The sequence below is a fragment of the Aegilops tauschii genome, chromosome 1 (assembly GCF_002575655.3).
Source record: "Aegilops tauschii subsp. strangulata cultivar AL8/78 chromosome 1, Aet v6.0, whole genome shotgun sequence".
Taxonomy (NCBI): Eukaryota; Viridiplantae; Streptophyta; class Magnoliopsida; order Poales; family Poaceae; genus Aegilops; species Aegilops tauschii.
The window spans coordinates 407,899,843-407,921,640 of record NC_053035.3 but is presented as its reverse complement, the minus strand read 5'-3'; positions in this window follow the sequence as shown (position 1 = coordinate 407,921,640).

Below are 21,798 nucleotides of genomic sequence, written 5' to 3'. Positions count from 1 at the left end.
CAACGGAACCAGGGGTTACTACTAGCTCTTTGGGAGTGCTGTGTCTAGTTCCAGCACTACGAAACGTGCGTCTGCCCAAGGATTTCAAGGGCCCGCGCAAGGTGCCGAATTACACTACCGATCTGTCCCCCGAGACATGGGTTGAAAGCTATGAGATGGCCATGGAGATGCTGGATGTGGACGATGCGGCGTGCGTAAAATACTTCACCATGATGTTAGAGGGTACGGCCCGCACTTGGCTGAAAGGTTTACCAGCAAATTCTATCAGATCATGGGCCGAGTTGAGAGCCCGGTTTATCCAGAATTTCAAGGATACGTGCAAGCAACCGATGTCGATTGTGGATTTAGCTGCCTGCGTCCAAGAGGAAGGAGAATCAACAACCCGTTAGGTGCGCCGGGTCTCGGAGATTTTGCATTCATCGGACCGCATCAACGCTGATACCGCAGTTTTAAGTTTGGAAGGCAATTGCCGGTTTGAACCTCTGAAGTTGAAGTTGGGACGGCTCAAACGTCACTGCAACGACATGGGAACTCTTATGGCGGCTCTTGTGAAGTATGCTAATTCTGATAGTACCAAGGATCCCGAATCTGACGATGAGAAGACGGGGAAGGGAAAAAGGAGCGGCAACGCCAAGGGGCAGCACCACAACCCAGCGGGTCATGGGAATGGTGGCAAGCGCAAAGCGGACCATAATACAGACTTTGTGGCTAACACCAGCGCACAGGGCAAGGGCCAACAACGTAAGGGTAAGCCGCCTCAGAGCAGTGGGGGACCAAGTCCTAACCCAGACCGCCTGTCTTATTTGTTGAATCAGCCTTGCCCAAAGCACGGGACGAAGGAGAATCCGTCCACACACCTTTGGAAAGACTGCTATATCATGCAGGAGTTCAAAAATTCTAATTCCTTCCGGTATGATCACGGACCGAGTGGCGGTTCAGGCAATGGGTCTCACGGGCCGGGCCATGATGGTGACAGCTCCGGTTCAGATTTTCACGGTAACCAGAATGGGCATGGAAATCAAGGCAATCAGGGAAACCAAGGCGGTTATCACAATCAAGGAAATCAGCAACAACAGCAGCAGCAGTCGGGTTACCGGAGCAACCCGAAGCAGTTGAATAGCAGGCAGTACCATGTCTTCACCACTAGCCTGGACAGGCGCGATCAGAAGCTTCATAAGAGGTCAGTAAATTCAGTTGATCCGGCAGTCCCTCGGTACTTACGTTGGTCTGAGCAGCCTATTCTGTGGAGTCGAGAGGATCATCCTCCCCGGGTTGACAATCCGGGTCATCTAGCGCTGGTGGTGGCACCTCAGGTGGGAGGTTATAAGTTCACTAAGGTACTCATGGATGGGGGGAGTAGTATCAATATCCTCTATTACGAAACTTTCCGTCGCATGGGGTTCACAGACAAGGATCTCAAACCGTCCGGCACCGTGTTCCATGGCATGGTTTCCATTGAAAAACACCTTTCAAATAACCCTGTATGCTTTCCAGAAATTCTACATCATTTCTGATCAACAATATGTCAACAACATATACTCATCAGAAATTCTATAGTGCTCCCACTCACTTCTTTGGAAATACAAGTTTCTCATAAACTTTGTATAAACCCAAAATCTTTGATCATCTCATCAAAGCATACATTCCAACTCCGAGATGCTTACTCCAGTCCTTAGAAGGATTGCTAGAGCTTTGCATACTTGTTAGCATCTTTCAGGATTGACAAAACCTTCTGGTTGTATCACATACAACCTTTCCTCAAGAAAATCGTCGAGGAAATAATGTTTTGACATCCTATCTGCAAGATTTCATAAATAATGCAGTAACTGCTAATATAATTCCAACAGACTCTTAGCATCGCTACGAGTGAGAAAGTCTCATCGTAGTCAACTCCTTGAACTTGTCGGAAAACATCTTAACGACAAGCCGAGCTTTCTTAATGGTGACACTTACCATCATTGTCTGTCTTCCTTTTAAAATCCATCTGCACCCAACAGCCTTACGACCATCAAGTATTTCTTCCAAAGTCTATACTTTGCTTTTATACATGGATCCTCTCTCGGATTTCATGGCCTCGAGCCATTCGTCGGAATCCGGGCCCACCATCGCTTCTCCATAGCTCATAGGTTCATTGTTGTCTAGCAACATGACTTCCAAGACAGGATCACGTACCACTCTGAAGTAGTACGCATCCTCGTCATCCTACGAGGTTTGGTAGTGACTTGATCCGAAGTTTCATGATCACTATCATAAGCTTCCACTTCAATTGGTGTAGGTGCCACAGGAACAACTTCTTGTGCCCTGCTACACACTAGTTGAAGTGACGGTTCAATAACCTCATCAAGTCTCTACCATCCTCCCACTCAATTCTTTCGAGAGAAACTTTTCCTCGAGAAAAGACTCGTTTCTAAAAGCAATTACTTTTGCTTCCAGATCTGAAATAGGAGGTATACCCAACTGTTTTGGGTATTCTATGAAGATGCATTTATCCGCTGTGGGTTCGAGCTTATCAGCCTGAAACTTTTCACATAAGCATCGCAGCCCCAAACTTTTAAGAAACAACAACTTAGGTTTCTCTAAATGGTGTCGTCTCAACGTAATTGTGTGGTGCCCCTTTTAAAGTGAATGCGGTTGTCTCTAATGCCTAACCCATAAACGATAGTGGTAATTCGATAAGAGACATCATGGTATGCACCATATCCAATAGGGTGCAGTTATGATGTTCGGACACACCATCACACTGTGGTGTTCCAGGCAGTATTAATTGTGAAACACTTTCCACAATGTCTTAATTGTGTGCCAAACTCGTAACTCAGATATCTCTATGATCATATCATAGACATTTTATCCTCTTGTCACGACGATCTTCAACTTCACTCTGAAATTACTTGAACCTTTCAATAATTCAGACTTGTGTTTCATCAAGTAAATATTCTCAGCATCTACTCAAATCATCTGTGAAGTAAGAACATATCGATATCCACTGCATGCCTCAGCACTCATTGGACTGCACACATCAAATGTATTACTTCCAACAAGTTGCTCTCTTGTTCCATCTTAATGAAAACAAGGCCTTTCAGTCATCTTGCCCATGTGGTATGATTTGCATGTCTCAAGTGATTCAAAATCAAGTGATTCCAAACGATCCATCTCCATGGAGTTTCTTCATGCATATATACCAATAGACATGGTTCGCATGCCTCAATCTTTTCAAAAATGAGTGAGTCCAAAGATCCATCTACATGGAGCTTCTTCATGCGTTCTATACCGCCACAAGTATGTGGTACTATCATTACTATTTTATATATTTTGGCACGAACATGTGTATCACTGCGATCGAGATTTATTTTAGGTGCAAGACCATTGAAGGTATTATTCAAATAAACAGAGTAACCATTATTCTCCTTAAATGAATAACCGTATTGCGATAAACATAATCCAATCATGTTTATGCTCAACGCAAACACCAAATAACAATTATTTAGGTTTAACACCAATCTCAATGGTAGAGGGAGCATGCGATGCTTGATCACATCAACCTTGGAAACACATCCAACACATACCGTCATCTCACCTTTAGCTAGTCTCCGTTTATTCCGCAGCTTTTATTTTGAGTTACTAAAACTTAGCAACCGAACCGGTATCTAATACCCTGGTGCTGCTAGGAGTACTAGTAAAGTACACATTCATATAATGTATATCCAATATACTTCTGTCGACCTTGCCTGCCTTCTCATCTACCAAGTATCTAGGGTAGTTCTGCTTCAGTGACCGTTCCCATCATTACAGAAGCACTTAGTCTCGGGTTTGAGTTCAACCTTGGGATTCTTCACTAGAGCAGCAAATGATTTGCTGTTTCATGAAGTATCCCTTTTGCCCTTGCCCTTCTAGAAACTAGTGGTTTTACTAACCATCAACAATTGATGCTCCTTCTTGATTTCTACTTTCGCGGTGTCAAACATCGCGAGTTGCTCAAGGATCATCATGTCTATTCCTGATATGTTATAGTTCATCACGAAGCCCTAATAGCTTGGTGGCAGTGACTATGGAGAACCATCACTATCTCATCTGGAAGATTAACTCCCACTTGATTCAAGCGATTGTAGTACTGAGACAATCTGAGCACATGCTCAACGATTGAGCTTTTATCCCTTAGTTTGCAGGCTTAAGAAACTTGTCAGAGGTCTCATACCTCTTGACGTGGGCACTAGTCTGAAATCCCAGTTTCAGTCTTCGGAACATCTCATATGTTCTGCGACGTTTCAAAAACGTCTTTGGTGCCACAATTCTAAACCGTTAGCATTACGCACTGAACTATCACGTAGTCATCAAAATGTGTATGTCAGATGTTTCGCAACATCTACAGACGACGCTGAGGTTCAGCACACCGAGCGGTGCATTAAGGACATAAGCCTTCTGTGCAGCAATGAGGATAATCCTAAGTTCACGGACCCAGTCCGCATAATTGCTACTATCAACTTTCAACTAAATTTTCTCTAGGACATATCTTAAACAGTAGAACTAAAGCGTAAGATATGACATAATTTGCAAAGACCTTTTGACTATGTTCATGATAATTAAGTTCATCTGATTATTTAATGAACTCCCACTCAGATAGACATCCCTCTAGTCATCTAAGTGATACATGATCCGAGTCAAACTAGGCCGTGTCCGATCATCACGTGAGACGGACTAGTCATCATCGGTGAACATCTCCATGTTGATCGCATCTACTATACGACTCATGTTCGACCATTCGATCTCTTGTGTTCCGAGGCCATGTCTGTACATGCTAGGCTCATCAAGTCAACCTAAGTGTTTCGCATGTGTTCCGAGGCCATGTCTGTACATGCTAGGCTCGTCAACACCCGTTGTATTCGAACGTTAGAATCTATCACACCCGATCATCACGTGGTGCTTCGAAACAACGAACCTTCGCAACAGTGCACAGTTAGGGGGAACACGTCTCTTGAAAATTTAGTGAGGGATCATCTTATTTATGCTACCGTCGTTCTAAGCAAATAAGATGTAAACATGACAAACATCACATGCAAATCATAAAGTGACGTGATATGGCCAATATCATCTTGCGCCTTGTTGGAAATATGCCCTAGAGGCAATAATAAAAGGTTATTATTATATTTCTTTGTTCATGATAATAGTCTATTATTCATGCTATAATTGTATTGTCCGGAAATCGTAATACATGTGTGAATACATAGACCACAACCTGTCCCTAGTAAGCCTCTAGTTGACTAGCTCGTTGATCAACAGATAGTCATGATTTCCTGACTATGGACATTGGATGTCATTGATAACGGGATCACATCATTAGGAGAATGATGTGATGGACAAGACCCAACTTAAGCATAGCATAAAAGATCGTGTAGTTTCGTTTGCTAGAGCTTTTCCAATGTCAAGTATCTTTTCCTTAGACCATGAGATCGTGCAACTCCCGGATACCGTAGGAGTGCTTTGGGTGTGCCAAACGTCACAACGTAACTGGGTGACTATAAAGGTGCATTACGGGTATCTCTGAAAGTGTCTATTGGGTTGGCACGGTTCGAGACTGGGATTTGTCACTCCGTGTGACGGAGAGGTATCTCTGGGCCCACTCGGTAATGCATCATCATAATGAGCTCAATGTGACTAAGGCGTTAGTCACGGGATCATGCATTGCGGTACGAGTAAAGAGACTTGCCGGTAACGAGATTGAACAAGGTATTGGGATACCGACGATCGAATCTCGGGCAAGTAACATACCGATTGACAAAGGGAATTGCATACGGATTGATTGAATCCTCGACACCGTGGTTCATCCGATGATATCATCGTGGAACATATGGGAGCCAACATGGGTATCTAGATCCCGCTGTTGGTTATTGACCGGAGAGGCGTCTCGGTCATGTCTGCATGTCTCCCGAACCCGTAGGGTCTACACACTTAAGGTCCGGTGACGCTAGGGTTGTAGAGATATATGTATGCGGAAACCCGAAAGTTGTTCGGAGTCCCGGATGAGATCCCGGATGTCACGAGAGGTTCCGGAATGGTACGGAGGTGAAGAATTATATATAGGAAGTCAAGTTTCGGCCACCGGGAAAGTTTCGGGGGTTACCGGTATTGTACCGGGACCACCGGAAGGGTCCCGGGGGTCCACCGGGTGGGGCCACCTATCCCGGAGGGCCCCGTGGGCTGAAAGTGGAAGGGAACCAGCCCTTAGTGGGCTGGGGCGCCCCCCTTGGGCCTCCCCCCCTGCGCCTAGGGTTGGGAACCCTGGGGGGGAGCTTCCCCCTTGCCTTGGAGGCAAGGCAACCCCTTCCCCCCTTGGCCGCCGCCCCCCCCCCCCCTTGGAGATCCAATCTCCCAGGGCTGGCGCACCCCCCCAGGGGCCTATATAAAGGGGGGGAGGGAGGGCAGAAAACAACAGCCTTGGGCACCTCCCTCCTCCCCTGCAACACCTCTCTCTCTCTCGCAGAAGCTCGGCGAAGTCCTGCCGGAGACCCGCTGCATCCACCACCACGCCGTCGTGCTGTTGGATCTCCATCAACCTCTCCTCACCCCTTGCTGGATCAAGAAGGAGGAGACGTTGCTGCACCGTACGTGTGTTGAACGCGGAGGTGCCGTCCGTTCGGCACTCGGTCATCGGTGATTTGGATCACGGCGAGTACAACTCCGTCATCCACGTTCATTGGAACGCTTCCGCTCGCGATCTACAAGGGTATGTAGATGCACTCCTTTCCCCTCATTGCTAGTAGACTCCATAGATGCATCTTGGTGAGCGTAGGAAAATTTTAAATTATGCTACGATACCCAACAGTGGCATCATGAGCCAGGTCTATGCGTAGTTACTATGCACGAGTAGAACGCAAAGAAGTTGTGGGCGTTGAGTTTGCAAATTCTTCTTGCCGCTACTAGTCTTTTCTTGTTTCGGCGGCATTGTAGGATGAAGCGGCCCGGACCGACCTTACACGTACACTTACGTGAGACAGGTTCCACCAACTGACATGCACAGGTTGCATAAGGTGGCTAGCGGGTGTCTGTCTCTCCTACTTTAGTCGGAACGGATTCGATGAAAAGGGTCCTTATGAAGGGTAAATAGAAATTGGCAAATCACGTTGTGGTCATAAGTAGGTAAGAAACGTTCTTGCTAGAAACCTACAAACCACGTAAAAAACTTGCAACAACAATTAGAGGACGTCTAACTTGTTTTTGCAGCAAGTGCTATGTGATGTGATATGGCCAGAAGATGTGATGAATGATATATGTGATGTATGAGATTGATCATATTCTTGTAATAGGAATCACGACTTGCATGTCGATGAGTATGACAACCGGCAGGAGCCATAGGAGTTGTCTTTATTATTTTGTATGACCTGCGTGTCATTGAATAACGCCATGTAAATTACTTTACTTTATTGCTAAACGCGTTAGCCATAGAAGTAGAAGTAATCATTGGCGTGACGACTTCATGAAGACACAATGATGGAGATCATGATGATGGAGATCATGGTGTCATGCCGGTGACAAAGATGATCATGGTGCCCCGAAGATGGAGATCAAAGGAGCATGATGATATTGGCCATATCATGTCACTATTTGATTGCATGTGATGTTTATCATGTTTTTGCATCTTATTTGCTTAGAACGACAGTAGCAAGTAGGATGATCCCTTATAATAATTTCAAGAAAGTGTTCACCCTAACTGTGCACCGTTGCGAAGGTTCGTCGTTTCGAAGCACCACGTGATGATCGGGTGTGATAGATTCTTACGTTCGAATACAACGGGTGTTGACGAGCCTAGCATGTACAGACATGGCCTCGGAACACACGCAATACACTTAGGTTGACTTGACGAGCCTAGCATGTACAGACATGGCCTCGGAACACGGAGGACCGAAAGGTCGAGCATGAGTCGTATAGAAGATACGATCAACATGGAGATGTTCACCGATCTTGACTAGTCCGTCTCACGTGATGATCGGACACGGCCTAGTTGAACTCGGATCATGTTTCACTTAGATGACTAGAGGGATGTCTATCTGAGTGGGAGTTCATTAAATAATTTGATTAGATGAACTCAATTATCATGAACTTAGTCTAAAATCTTTACACTATGCCTTGTAGATCAAATGGCCAACGTTGTCCTCAATTTCAACGCGTTCCTAGAGAAAACCAAGCTGAAAGATGATGGCAGCAACTATACGGACTGGGTCCGGAACCTGAGGCTCATCCTTATAGTAGCCAAGAAAGATTATGTCTTAGAAGCACCGCTAGGTGATGCACCAATCCCACAGAACCAAGACGTTATGAACGCTTGGCAATCACGTGCTGATGATTACTCCCTCGTTCTGTGCGGCATGCTTTACAGCCTAGAACCGGGTCTCCAAAAGCGTTTTGAGAAACATGGAGCATATGAGATGTTCGAGGAGCTGAAACTGGTTTTTCAAGCTCATGCCCGGGTCGAGAGATATGATGTCTCCGACAAGTTCTTCAGCTGTAAAATGGAGGAGAACAGTTCTGTTAGTGAGCACATACTCAGAATGTCTGGGTTGCATAACCGCTTGTCTCAGCTGGGAGTTAATCTCCCGGATGACGCGGTCATTGACAGAATCCTCCAGTCGCTTCCACCAAGCTACAAGAGCTTTGTGATGAACTACAATATGCAGGGGATGGAAAATACCATTCCCGAGGTATATTCAATGCTGAAATCAGCGGAAGGGGAGATCAGAAAAGAACATCAAGTGTTGATGGTGAATAAAACCACTAAGTTCAAGAAAGGCAAGGGTAAGAAGAACTTCAAGAAGGACGGCAAGGGAGTTGCCGCGCCCGGTAAACCAGTTACTGGGAAGAAGTCAAAGAATGGACCCAAGCCCGGGACTGAGTGCTTTTATTGCAAGGGAAGTGGTCACTGGAAGCGGAACTGCCCCAAATATTTAGTGGACAAGAAGAAGGCCGACAACACCCAAGGTATATGTGATATACAAGTAATTGATGTGTACCTTACCAGTACTCGTAGTAGCTCCTGGGTATTTGATACCGGTGCGGTTGCTCATATTTGTAACTCAAAACAGGAACTACGGAATAAACGGAGACTGGCAAAGGACGAGGTGACGATGCGCGTCGGGAATGGTTCCAAGGTCGATGTGATCGCCGTCGACACGCTACCTCTGCATCTACCCACGGGATTAGTTTTAAACCTCAATAATTTTTATTTAGTGCCAGCTTTGAGCATGAACATTGTATCTGGATCTCGTTTAATTCGAGATGGCTACTCATTTAAATCCGAGAATAATGGTTGTTCTATTTATTTGAGAGATATGTTTTATGGTCATGCCCCGCTGGTCAATGGTTTATTTTTGATGAATCTCGAACGTGATGTTACACATGTTCATAGTGTGAATACCAAAAGATGTAAAGTTGATAACGATAGTCCTACATACTTGTGGCACTGCCGCCTTGGTCACATTGGTGTCAAGCGCATGAAGAAGCTCCATGCAGATGGACTTTTGGAGTCTCTTGATTACGAATCATTTGACACGTGCGAACCATGCCTCATGGGTAAGATGACCAAGACTCCGTTCTCCGGAACAATGGAGCGAGCAACCAACTTATTGGAAATCATACATACCGATGTGTGTGGTCCAATGAGTGTTGAGGCTCGCGGAGGATATCGTTATGTTCTCACTCTCACTGATGATTTAAGTAGATATGGATATGTCTACCTAATGAAACACAAGTCTGAAACCTTTGAAAAGTTCAAGGAATTTCAGAGTGAAGTTGAGAATCAACGTGACAGGAGAATAAAATTCCTACGATCAGATCGTGGTGGAGAATATTTAAGTCACGAGTTTGGTGCACACTTAAGGAAATGTGGAATAGTTTCACAACTCACGCCGCCTGGAACACCTCAGAGAAATGGTGTGTCCGAACGTCGTAATTGCACTCTATTGGATATGGTGCGATCTATGATGTCTCTTACCGATTTACCGCTCTCATTTTGGGGCTATGCTTTAGAGACTGCCGCATTCACTTTAAATAGGGCTCCGTCGAAATCCGTTGAGACGACACCGTATGAATTATGGTTTGGGAAGAAACCTAAGCTGTCGTTTCTAAAAGTTTGGGGATGCGATGCTTATGTCAAGAAACTTCAACCTGAAAAGCTCGAACCCAAATCGGAAAAATGCGTCTTCATAGGATACCCTAAGGAAACTGTTGGGTATACCTTCTACCTCAGATCCGAAGGCAAGATCTTCGTTGCCAAGAATGGGTCCTTTCTAGAGAAGGAGTTTCTCTCGAAAGAATTGAGTGGGAGGAAAGTGGAACTTGATGAGGTGATAGTCACCCCTTCCGAACCGGAAAGTAGCGTAGCGCGGGAAAATGTTCCTATGGTGCCTACACCGACTGGGGAGGAAGTTAATGATGATGATCATGAAGCTTCGGATCAAGTTACTGAACTTCGTAGGTCCACAAGGACACGTTCCGCACCAGAGTGGTACGGCAACCCTGTCCTAGAAATCATGTTGTTGGACAACGGTGAACCTTCGAACTATGAAGAAGCGATGGCGGGCCCGGATTCCGACAAATGGCTAGAAGCCATGAAATCCGAGATAGAATCCATGTATGAAAACAAAGTATGGACTTTGACTGACTTGCCCGATGAGCGGCGAGCCATAGAAAACAAATGGATCTTTAAGAAGAAGACGGACGCGGATGGTAAGGTGACCATCTACAAAGCTAGACTTGTCGCTAAGGGTTATCGACAAGTTCAAGGGGTTGACTACGATGAGACTTTCTCACCCGTAGCGAAGCTGTAGTCCGTCTGAATCATGTTAGCAATTGCCGCATACTATGATTAAGAGATATGGTAGATGGACGTCAAAACGGCATTCCTTAATGGCTTCCTTAAGGAAGAGTTGTATATGATGCAGCCGGAAGGTTTTGTCGATCCTAAGAATGCTAACAAAGTATGCAAGCTCCAGCGCTCAATCTATGGGCTGGTGCAAGCATCTCGGAGTTGGAACATTCGCTTTGATGAGATGATCAAAGCGTTTTGGTTTACACAGACTTATGGAGAAGCCTGTGTTTACAAGAAAGTGAGTGGGAGCTCTATAGCATTTCTCATACTATATGTGGATGACATACTATTGATGGGAAATGATATAGAATTCTTGGAAAGTATAAAGGCCTATTTGAATAAGTGTTTTTCAATGAAGGACCTTGGAGAAGCTGCTTATATATTAGGCATCAAGATCTATATAGATAGATCAAGACGCCTCATTGGTCTTTCACAGAGTACATACCTTGACAAGATATTGAAGAAGTTCAGTATGGATCAGTCCAAGAAGGGGTTCTTGCCTGTATTGCAAGGTGTGCAATTGAGCACGGCTCAATGCCCGACCACGGCAGAAGATATAGAAGAGATGAGTATCATCCCCTATGCCTCGGCCATAGGGTCTATTATGTATGCCATGTTGTCTACAAGACCTGATGTAAACCTTGCCGTAAGTTTGGTAGGAAGGTACCAAAGTAATCCCGGCAAGGAACACTGGACAACGGTCAAGAATATCCTGAAGTACCTGAAGAGGACTAAGGATATGTTTCTTGTTTATGGAGGTGACGAAGAGCTCGTCGTAAAGGGTTACGTCCACGCTAGCTTCGACACAGATCTGGATGACTCGAAGTCACAGACCGGATACGTGTATATTTTGAATGGAGGAGCAGTAAGCTGGTGCAGTTGCAAGCAAAGCATCGTGGCGGGATCTACATGTGAAGCGGAGTACATGGCAGCCTCGGAGGCAGCACAGGAAGCAGTCTGGATGAAGGAGTTCATTACCGACCTAGGGGTGATTCTCAATGCGTCGGGCCCGATGACTCTCTTCTGTGACAACACTGGAGCTATTGCCCTTGCGAAGGAGCCCAGGTTTCACAGGAAGACCAGGCATATCAAGCGTCGCTTCAACTCCATTCGTGAAAGTGTTCAAAATGGAGACATAGATATTTGTAAAGTACACACGGACCTGAATGTAGCAGATCCGTTGACTAAACCTCTCCCTAGGGCAAAACATGATCAACACCAGGACGCAATGGGTGTTCGATTCATCACAATGTAACTAGATTATTGACTCTAGTGCAAGTGGGAGACTGTTGGAAATATGCCCTAGAGGCAATAATAAAAGGTTATTATTATATTTCTTTGTTCATGATAATAGTCTATTATTCATGCTATAATTGTATTGTCCGGAAATCGTAATACATGTGTGAATACATAGACCACAACCTGTCCCTAGTAAGCCTCTAGTTGACTAGCTCGTTGATCAACAGATAGTCATGATTTCCTGACTATGGACATTGGATGTCATTGATAACGGGATCACATCATTAGGAGAATGATGTGATGGACAAGACCCAACTTGAGCATAGCATAAAAGATCGTGTAGTTTCGTTTGCTAGAGCTTTTCCAATGTCAAGTATCTTTTCCTTAGACCATGAGATCGTGCAACTCCCGGATACCGTAGGAGTGCTTTGGGTGTGCCAAACGTCACAACGTAACTGGGTGACTATAAAGGTGCATTACGGGTATCTCCGAAAGTGTCTGTTGGGTTGGCACGGATCGAGACTGGGATTTGTCACTCCGTGTGACGGAGAGGTATCTCTGGGCCCACTCGGTAATGCATCATCATAATGAGCTCAATGTGACTAAGGCGTTAGTCACGGGATCATGCATTGCGGTACGAGTAAAGAGACTTGCCGGTAACAAGATTGAACAAGGTATTGGGATACCGACGATCGAATCTCGGGCAAGTAACATACCGATTGACAAAGGGAATTGCATACGGATTGATTGAATCCTCGACACCGTGGTTCATCCGATGATATCATCGTGGAACATGTGGGAGCCAACATGGGTATCCAGATCCCGCTGTTGGTTATTGACCGGAGAGGCGTCTCGGTCATGTCTGCATGTCTCCCGAACCCGTAGGGTCTACACACTTAAGGTCCGGTGACGCTAGGGTTGTAGAGATATATGTATGCGGAAACCCGAAAGTTGTTCGGAGTCCCGGATGAGATCCCGGACGTCACGAGAGGTTCCGGAATGGTCCGGAGGTGAAGAATTATATATAGGAAGTCAAGTTTCGGCCACCGGGAAAGTTTCGGGGGTTACCGGTATTGTACCGGGACCACCGGAAGGGTCCCGGGGGTCCACCGGGTGGGGCCACCTATCCTGGAGGGCCCCGTGGGCTGAAAGTGGAAGGGAACCAGCCCTTAGTGGGCTGGGGCGCCCCCCTTGGGCCTCCCCCCCTGCGCCTAGGGTTGGGAACCCTAGGGGGGAGCTTCCCCCTTGCCTTGGGGGCAAGGCAACCCCTTCCCCCCTTGGCCGCCGCCCCCCCCTTGGAGATCCAATCTCCCAGGGCTGGCGCACCCCCCCCCCAGGGGCCTATATAAAGGGGGGCGGAGGGAGGGCAGAAAACAACAGCCTTGGGCACCTCCCTCCTCCCCTGCAACACCTCTCTCTCTCTCTCGCAGAAGCTCGGCGAAGCCCTGCCGGAGACCCGCTGCATCCACCACCACGCCGTCGTGCTGTTGGATCTCCATCAACCTCTCCTCCCCCCTTGCTGGATCAAGAAGGAGGAGACGTCGCTGCACCGTACGTGTGTTGAACGCGGAGGTGCCGTCCCTTCGGCACTCGTTCATCGGTGATTTGGATCACGGCGAGTACGACTCCGTCATCCACGTTCATTGGAACGCTTCCGCTCGCGATCTACAAGGGTATGTAGATGCACTCCTTTCCCCTCGTTGCAAGTAGACTCCATAGATGCATCTTGGTGAGCGTAGGAAAATTTTAAATTATGCTACGATACCCAACACGCCTTTGATCTCCATCTTCAAGGCGCGGCATGATCACCTTCGTCACCGGCATGACACCATGATCTCCATCATCGTGTCTTCATGAAGTTGTCTCGCCAACTATTACTTCTACTACTATGGCTAACGGTTAGCAATAAAGTAAAGTAATTACATGGCGTTTTCATTGACACGCAGGTCATACAATAAATTAAGACCACTCCTATGGCTCCTGCCGGTTGTCATACTCATCGACATGCAAGTCGTGATTCCTATTACAAGAACATGATCAATCTCATACATCACATATATCATTCATCACATCCTTTTGGCCATATCACATCACATAGCATACCCTGGAAAAACAAGTTAGATGTCCTCTAATTGTTGTTGCATGTTTTACGTGGCTGCTATGGGATTCTAGCAAGAACGTTTCTTACCTACGGAAAAACCACAACGTGATATGCCAATTTCTATTTACCCTTCATAAGGACCCTTTTCATCGAATCCGATCCGACTAAAGTGGGAGAGACAGACACCCGCTAGCCACCTTATGCAACTAGTGCATGTCAGTCAGTGGAACCTGTCTCACATAAGTGTACGTGTAAGGTCGGTCCGGGCCGCTTCATCCCACGATGCCGCCGAATCAAGATAAGACTAGTAACGGCAAGCAAATTGACAAAATCGACGCCCACAACTACTTTGTGTTCTACTCGTGCATAGAAACTACGCATAGACCTAGCTCATGATGCCACTGTTGGGGAACGTAGCAGAAATTCAAAAAAAATCTACGCATCACCAAGATCAATCTATGGAGTAATCTAGCAACGAGGGGAAGGGGAGTGCATCTACATACCCTTGTAGATCGTGATGCGAAAGCGTTGCAAGAACGCGGATGAAGGAGTCGTACTTGTAGCGATTCAGATCGCGGTTGATTCCGATCTAAGCGCCGAACCACGGTGCCTCCGCGTTCAACACACGTGCAGCCCGGTGACGTCTCCCACGCCTTGATCCAGCAAGGAGAGAGGGAGAGGTTGGGGAAGACTCCGTCCAGCAGCAGCACGACGGCATGGTGGTGATGGAGGAGCGTGGCAATCCTGCAGGGCTTCGCCAAGCACCGCGGGAGAGGAGGAGGACATGGAAGAGGGGGAGGGCTGCGCCAGAACTTGGGTGCGGCTGCCCTCCCACCCCCCACATATATATAGGGGCAAGGGAGAGGGGGGCCGGCCCCCTCAGATCCAATCTGAGGAGGGGGCGGCGGCCAGGGGGGTTGCCTTGCCCCCCAAGGCAAAGGGGCGCCTCCCCTTAGGGTTCCCCCAAACCCCCAGGCGCATGGGCCCTGGGAGGGAAGGCGCCCAGCCCACTAAGGGGCTGGTCCCTCTCCACATACAGCCCATAGGGCCCTCCGGGGCTGGTGGCCCCTCCCGGTGGACCCTCGGAACCCTCCGGTGGTCCCGGTACATTACCGGTGACGCCCGAAACTCTTCCGGTGGCCAAAACGGGACTTCCCATATATAAATCTTTACCTCCGGACCATTCCGGAACTCCTCGTGACGTCCGGGATCTCATCCGGGACTCCTAACAACATTCGATAACCACGTATATCTATTCCCTATAACCCTAGCGTCATCGAACCTTAAGTGTGTAGACCCTACGGGTTCGGGAACCATGCAGACATGACCGAGACGTTCTCCGGCCAATAACCAACAGCGGGATCTGGATACCCATGTTGGCTCCCACATGTTCCACGATGATCTCATCGGATGAACCACGATGTCAGGGATTCAATCAATCCCGTATACAATTCCCTTTGTCAATCCGTATGTTACTTGCCCGAGATTCGATCGTCGGTATCCCGATACCTTGTTCAATCTCGTTACCGGCAAGTCTCTTTACTCGTTCCGTAACACATCATCCCGTGATCAACTCCTTGGTCACATTGTGCACATTATGATGATGTCCTACCGAGTGGGCCCAGATATACCTCTCCGTTTACATGGAGTGACAAATCCCAGTCTCAATTCGTGCCAACCAACAGACACTTTCGGAGATACCTGTAGTGCACCTTTATAGCCACCCAGTTACGTTGTGACGTTTGGTACACCCAAAGCATTCCTACGGTATCCGGGAGTTGCACAATCTCATGGTCTAAGGAAATGATACTTGACATTAGAAAAGCTCTTAGCAAACGAACTACACGATCTTGTGCTAGGCTTAGGATTGGGTCTTGTCCATCACATCATTCTCCTAATGATGTGATCCCGTTATCAACGACATCCAATGTCCATGGTCAGGAAACCGTAACCATCTATTGATCAACGAGCTAGTCAACTAGAGGCTTACTAGGGACATGGTGTTGTCTATGTATCCACACATGTATCTGAGTTTCCTATCAATACAATTTTAGCATGGATAATAAACGATTATCATGAATAAGGAAATATAATAATAACCAATTTATTATTGCCTCTAGGGCATATTTCCAACAGTCTCCCACTTTCACTAGAGTCAATAATCTAGTTCACATCGCCATGTGATTAATACCCAAGAGTTTACTAGAGTCAATAATCTAGTTCACATCACCATGTGATTGTAATGAATCCAACACCCATGGGGTTTGTTCATATCTCGCTTGTGAGAGAGGTTATTAGTCAACGGGTCTGAACCTTTCAGATCCGTGTGTGCTTTATTAATATCTATGTCATCTTGTAGATGCAGATACCACGCGCTACTTGGAGCTATTCCAAATAACTGCTCTACTATACGAATCCGGTTTACTACTCAGAGTCATCCGGATTAGTGTCAAAGTTAGCATCGACGTAACCCTTTACGACGAACTCCTTTTCACCTCCATAATCGAGAAAATTCCTTAGTCCACTAGATACTAAGGATAAGTTCGACCGCTGTCATGTGATCCATTCCTGGATCATTATAGTACCCCTTGACTAACTCATAGCAAGGCACACTTCATGTGCGGTACACAGCATAGCATACTGTAGAGCCTACGTCTAAAGCATAGAGGACGACCTTCATCCTTTCTCTCTCTTCTGCTGTGGTCAGGTCTTGAGTCTTACTCAATACTCACACCTTGTAACACAGCCAAGAACTCCTTCTTCGCTGGTCTATTTTGAACTCCTTCAAAATCTTGTCACGGTATGTTTTCATTTGAAAGTACTATTAAGCGGTTCTTGATCTATCCTTATAGATCTTGATGCTCAATGTTCAAGTAGCTTAATCTAGGTTTTCCATTGAAAAACACCTTTCAAATAACCCTGTATGCTTTCCAGAAATTCTACATCATTTCTGATCAACAATATGTCAACAACATATACTCATCAGAAATTCTATAGTGCTCCCACTCACTTCTTTGGAAATTGTCGGGTGGTTGGTGCGACATATGCCAAGGGATGGCTTATCATTGTGGGAGCCAATAAAACGTCGCCGGTGCCTGGAAACGGGATGAGGCGAAGACATGCACGCCGGCGAATCTTACCCAGGTTCGGGGCTCTCCGAGGAGATAACACCCCTAGTCCTGCTCTACGGGGTCTCCGCATGATCACTAGATCGATAAAGGGTAGCTACAATCGCTCCTAGAGCTATTGGGATCAAGGGAGAAGAAGAACAAGGCTAGCTCTTGCTTCTCTCTATCTATGATGTGTGCGTGTGCTATGCTTAGAAGCGAACTATGCTGAAGTGCCAACCCTTTGCATGGGTGCTCCGGGGGGTTTATATAGGCCTACCCCCCGGGGGTACATTAGTAATCCGACTGGGAACGGGTCCCAGCCGTCAGTGTCTACGCTCGCCGGCTTCTCCGCCGGCTGCTGGGTCCCGCCGGCTGGTGGGTCCCGCCGGCTGCCGGCTACTTGGTCGACAGGCCGGCCCCACCGCCTAGGGCTTTGTCGGCGGCTGCTTACTGTAGCCGCGCCTCTGATGATGAGGGCTTTGTCGAGGTGAGCGTGGCTACAGTGGGCCGCCTCGGGGGCTATCACTGTAGCCTCACCTCGTCTTGTCTCCTTAATGGGGCTCCTGCTTCGAGGAAGGGAGTAGCCGGCTTCTGGAGGCCGGCTATGCTCCCGACCGACTAGGAAAAGCCGGGCCGCCTTCACGCCTCTCTCTGGCTGAAGGGGCCCGCGGTCCTTGGGCCGTATGGGAGTGGGTCGTGGATGACGTCGAGGCTAGCGTGGCTACAGTTCCGAGCCGCACAGGGGACGTTCCTCCCGTACGGCCTCCTGTAGCCATGCCCTCCTCGGGCTTCGGGGGTCGTGGGCCGCACTGTGGCCACACCCCGTCACGTCGTCGTTATGTAGGAGGGGTTGTGGTCTTGGCCGGCTTCTAGGAGTCGGCATCCTTCTTGGCCGGCTTCTTGGAGTCGGTGAGGCTGGGTCGCCTTCTAGGAGTCGGCTTTGATGGCAGCCGGCCGGGGAAGGCGGCCCAAATGCTTGGAGTGCTTGAAGGCCCAAAAGGCCTAATAAATTTCCTGAAGAGCCAGGGATAGTCGGTTAGGCTACCCGTGGCCATTTACTCCGACAGTAGTCCCCGAAGCTGATTGGGCTTCGAGGTGGAGTGGGGTTCGAGAAGCTCGATCAGCTTCCTATCGTGACAAGCCGGCAGCTGGGAGCCGGCCTTGGTGCAGGCGCGCCGCCTTTAGTCGAATTCTTCTCGAGTCGGGGGGCGGGAACCCGCAGGCTCATGCACCGGGCCGCGGGCCGGCCTCGGGCCGTTGGCGTGCCACGTGGCCGGAAAGCCTGCCAGCCCACGCGCGTGACGGGATGTCGCCGCAGGGAGGGGGCCCGCCACGTCCGCGCCCCGGCCCAGGCGCGGATCCTTTGTATCCCAAACCGCCTGCACGTTCCGTGCGGCAGTTTCGGCTCGTACTTATGCGTAATAAATGCGAGACGTGGGGGGAGTGGGCGCAGTTAATCCCACGTCTCCCCCCCACGTCCGGCCTCTTCGGCCGCGTGAGGCTATAAGTAGGGGGAGGTGGAGGGCGGCAGACCCTCGCAGGCTCCTCCTACTCCCTTTGTCTTCTCGCCTTGCTCGTTCTTGCGACAGCGCCTCGCCGCCGCGCTCTTCCTCCGCACGCTCCTCCGCCGCCGTGCTAGCTTCCGCTATGCCTCCCCACGTTGAGCAGCTTGGCGGGGATTGGGATGGCTCCATCGTCCACAACGACCACATCGACTTCCTCCGCGACACCCGGCATCTGCCCAGCGCGGACAAAGTGGAGGTCCGCCTCGCGCCGGAGAAGGAAATCAGGCCGGCGCCGCGGGATGGCGAGCGGGTGGTCTTCCGCTCGCACTTCCTGCGCGGCTTCGGCCTGCCAGTGAGCGCCTTCTTCTGCTCCTGGCTGGACTTCTATCAGCTCCAGCCGCACCACCTCACCCCCAACGCGGTGGTGCTGCTGTCGGCCTTCGTCACCCTGTGCGAGGGCTATCTCGGCGTCCTCCCCACCCTCGAGCTCTGGGGGGGGTTCTTCCAGTCGAAGCTGGGTACGTGCAGCAAGGGCGTGCCGGCCCACACTGGCGCCTTCATCGCGTCGCGGAGATCGGGCGCCGACAACCCCTTCCCCGTCATCACGCTGATCCAATCGGTGAAGAAGTGGCAGAAGTCATACTTCTACGTGCGGAACATCGCTCCACGGGGCGACTACATCAACCTGCCGGCTTACGTAGCCGGCCCACCGGCGGGGAGGCTGCTCCAGTGGTCCTTCCGGGCGGTGACGCTGTCGCAGGGAGGGAACGCCGCCATCGCCCGCCTGCGGGTGATGATCCAGTCGGAGGGCCTGATGGGGCCCGACCTCCTGGCCGCGTTCGTCACGCGCCGGGTCCTCCCGCTCCAGAGCCGGCCTCATCTGATCTGTCAGATGAGCGGCCAGCTCGATCCGAGCCGGATGTGCACCAAGGAGATGCCGCAGCCCGACGCCGCCAACATGGTGAACTACCTCGCCAACTGCCAGCTTTCCGACGACTGGCAATTCGGCAAGGAGCCATACAATCGCGCCAATCCTCCGCCTACGGTACGCTCCCCTTCTCTTTTTCTCTTTTTCTCTCTCAGCTTTGTCGCCGAGTTCCTCTGGGCCGACTCTAACTCAGTCGGCTCGCTCTCTTGACAGAATCCTCTGCTTCGGCCGGCCGGCGGGGCGGACGTGGAGCGTCGCTTCGTCCCCGACCGGACCGAGCACGACCAGGAGGACCCCGACCTGGGGGCGGTCCATATGGAGGACGCTGCCGAGCCGGCCGGCGGCCAAGCCGGCGGCGAAGCAGGCGGCTCCGGGTTCACCGCTACCTTCGAGGACTGGCCGGACGAGGACGAAGCCGAAGCCGTCCCGCATCACCAGCCGGCGTCCGGACGCGGCGCGGGCTCCTCCGGCGCGCAGCCTGCTCGGGGTAGAGGCCAGAAACGTCGCGCCACCCAGGGCATGTTCGGTAGTCGGACGAAGAAGCCCAGGGGTGGGGCGGCGGCCACCAGGCGGGAAGAGGCGGCCGCGAAGGCGGCTCGCTTTCGCAAAGTGGTGAAGCAGCCGCAGACTGTGTCGGCGTAAGCTCTCTCTCTCTATGTACTGTCCTTCTTTCTTTCCTTTGGTGGTTCTTGAATCTTCGTCTTCTTTTTCGATGGTTAGGGCTCCGTTATCACTTGAGCGGGCGGACGCCGGCTCCGTCATCGAATCGCCAGGGGGCTCTGGGAGCACCACCCGCCGCGTAGATCCCCGCGCCGCCCTCCTGGAGGCGACGGAAAGGAACACGCGGGAGGCGCGGGAGGAGCAGGAAGCGCGGGAGGCGGAGGCACGGAGGGCAGTCGCCGCCCAGGCGGCTCGGGAGGGGGAGGCGGCGAGGGCGCTCGCCGAGGCCGCAGCCAAGGCCCAGGCAGAGGCTGAGGCTGAAGCGGCGGCAGGGGAGGCTCTGATGGTCACCCCCCTGCGCACCATGGCGCCCGGGGACATGGATCCCTCACCAGGGGGAGCCAGCGGTTCCCAGCCGGGGCTGGGAGGAAGCGGCGACGACGTCGTCATCTTGGGGGAAGCGCCGGGGCCGACTTCTCCGACTAGGGCGACCCAAGGCCGCCAGCCTGAGCCTGCGCCCGCACAGTCAGCGGAGGGCGAGCCGGCCGCGGGGGCTGAGGTGGCGGTCCGGGTTCCACCAAGCCGGCACGCGGGGAAGGCCCCGTCTGAACCGCAGAAGGCTGCGTCGGAGCCACAGCCGGCCGTGGGCTCCAGCTCGTCGGCCCGAGACGCGGAGGCGGCCAGCGCTACCTCGGGGTGGACGCCGGGTGGGGGGACAGCCGTGGTGAACGTTGCTGCACAAGACGTCCGGACCCGACTGCAAGGCCAAGCCGCGGCGCTGAGGCAGTTCACCGACGAATTCCTCGCCACGCGGGCAGCCATCCGGGTTAGTATTCTCATCTTGCTCTTTCTTGATCTTGATTTCTCTCGTGGGGGCGCGTCAGCGTTCCCACTGGGTGTAGTCCCCGAGTTCCGAGTCGGCTGCTGAGCAGGCGGCTTGGAACTTCTTGGAGATTTTGCTTTTGCTGCTTTGTTCTCACTTCGGTCTTCTGTCCGTTTTGCAGGATTACCACGACCTCCGAGCGGCCGCCTTCAACTCCCAGGCTCGGGAGCTAACTCAGAAGACCGGCGATCTCACTGAAAGCCGAGGTATGTGACTTGATCTTTATCTCATGTGGGGGCGCGTCAGCGCACCCACTGGGTGTAGTCCCCGAGATTCGGGCCGACTGCTGAGCAGTCGGCTCGGATCTTCCTTGATGATTTCTCATTGTTCTTCTTCTTCTTCTATCTCCGCAGCGGCCAACGCCAGTCTGAGGGCACAGCTGGGGGAGTCCCAGACTGCTCTTCGTGCCAAGGACGCGGAGCTCGCCGCCTTGGTGCAGGAGCGCAACCGCCTGGTCAAGAAGCTGGCCGACCAGGAGGAAGGCCACAAGGCTGCGCTGAAGGCTGCGCAGGATCGC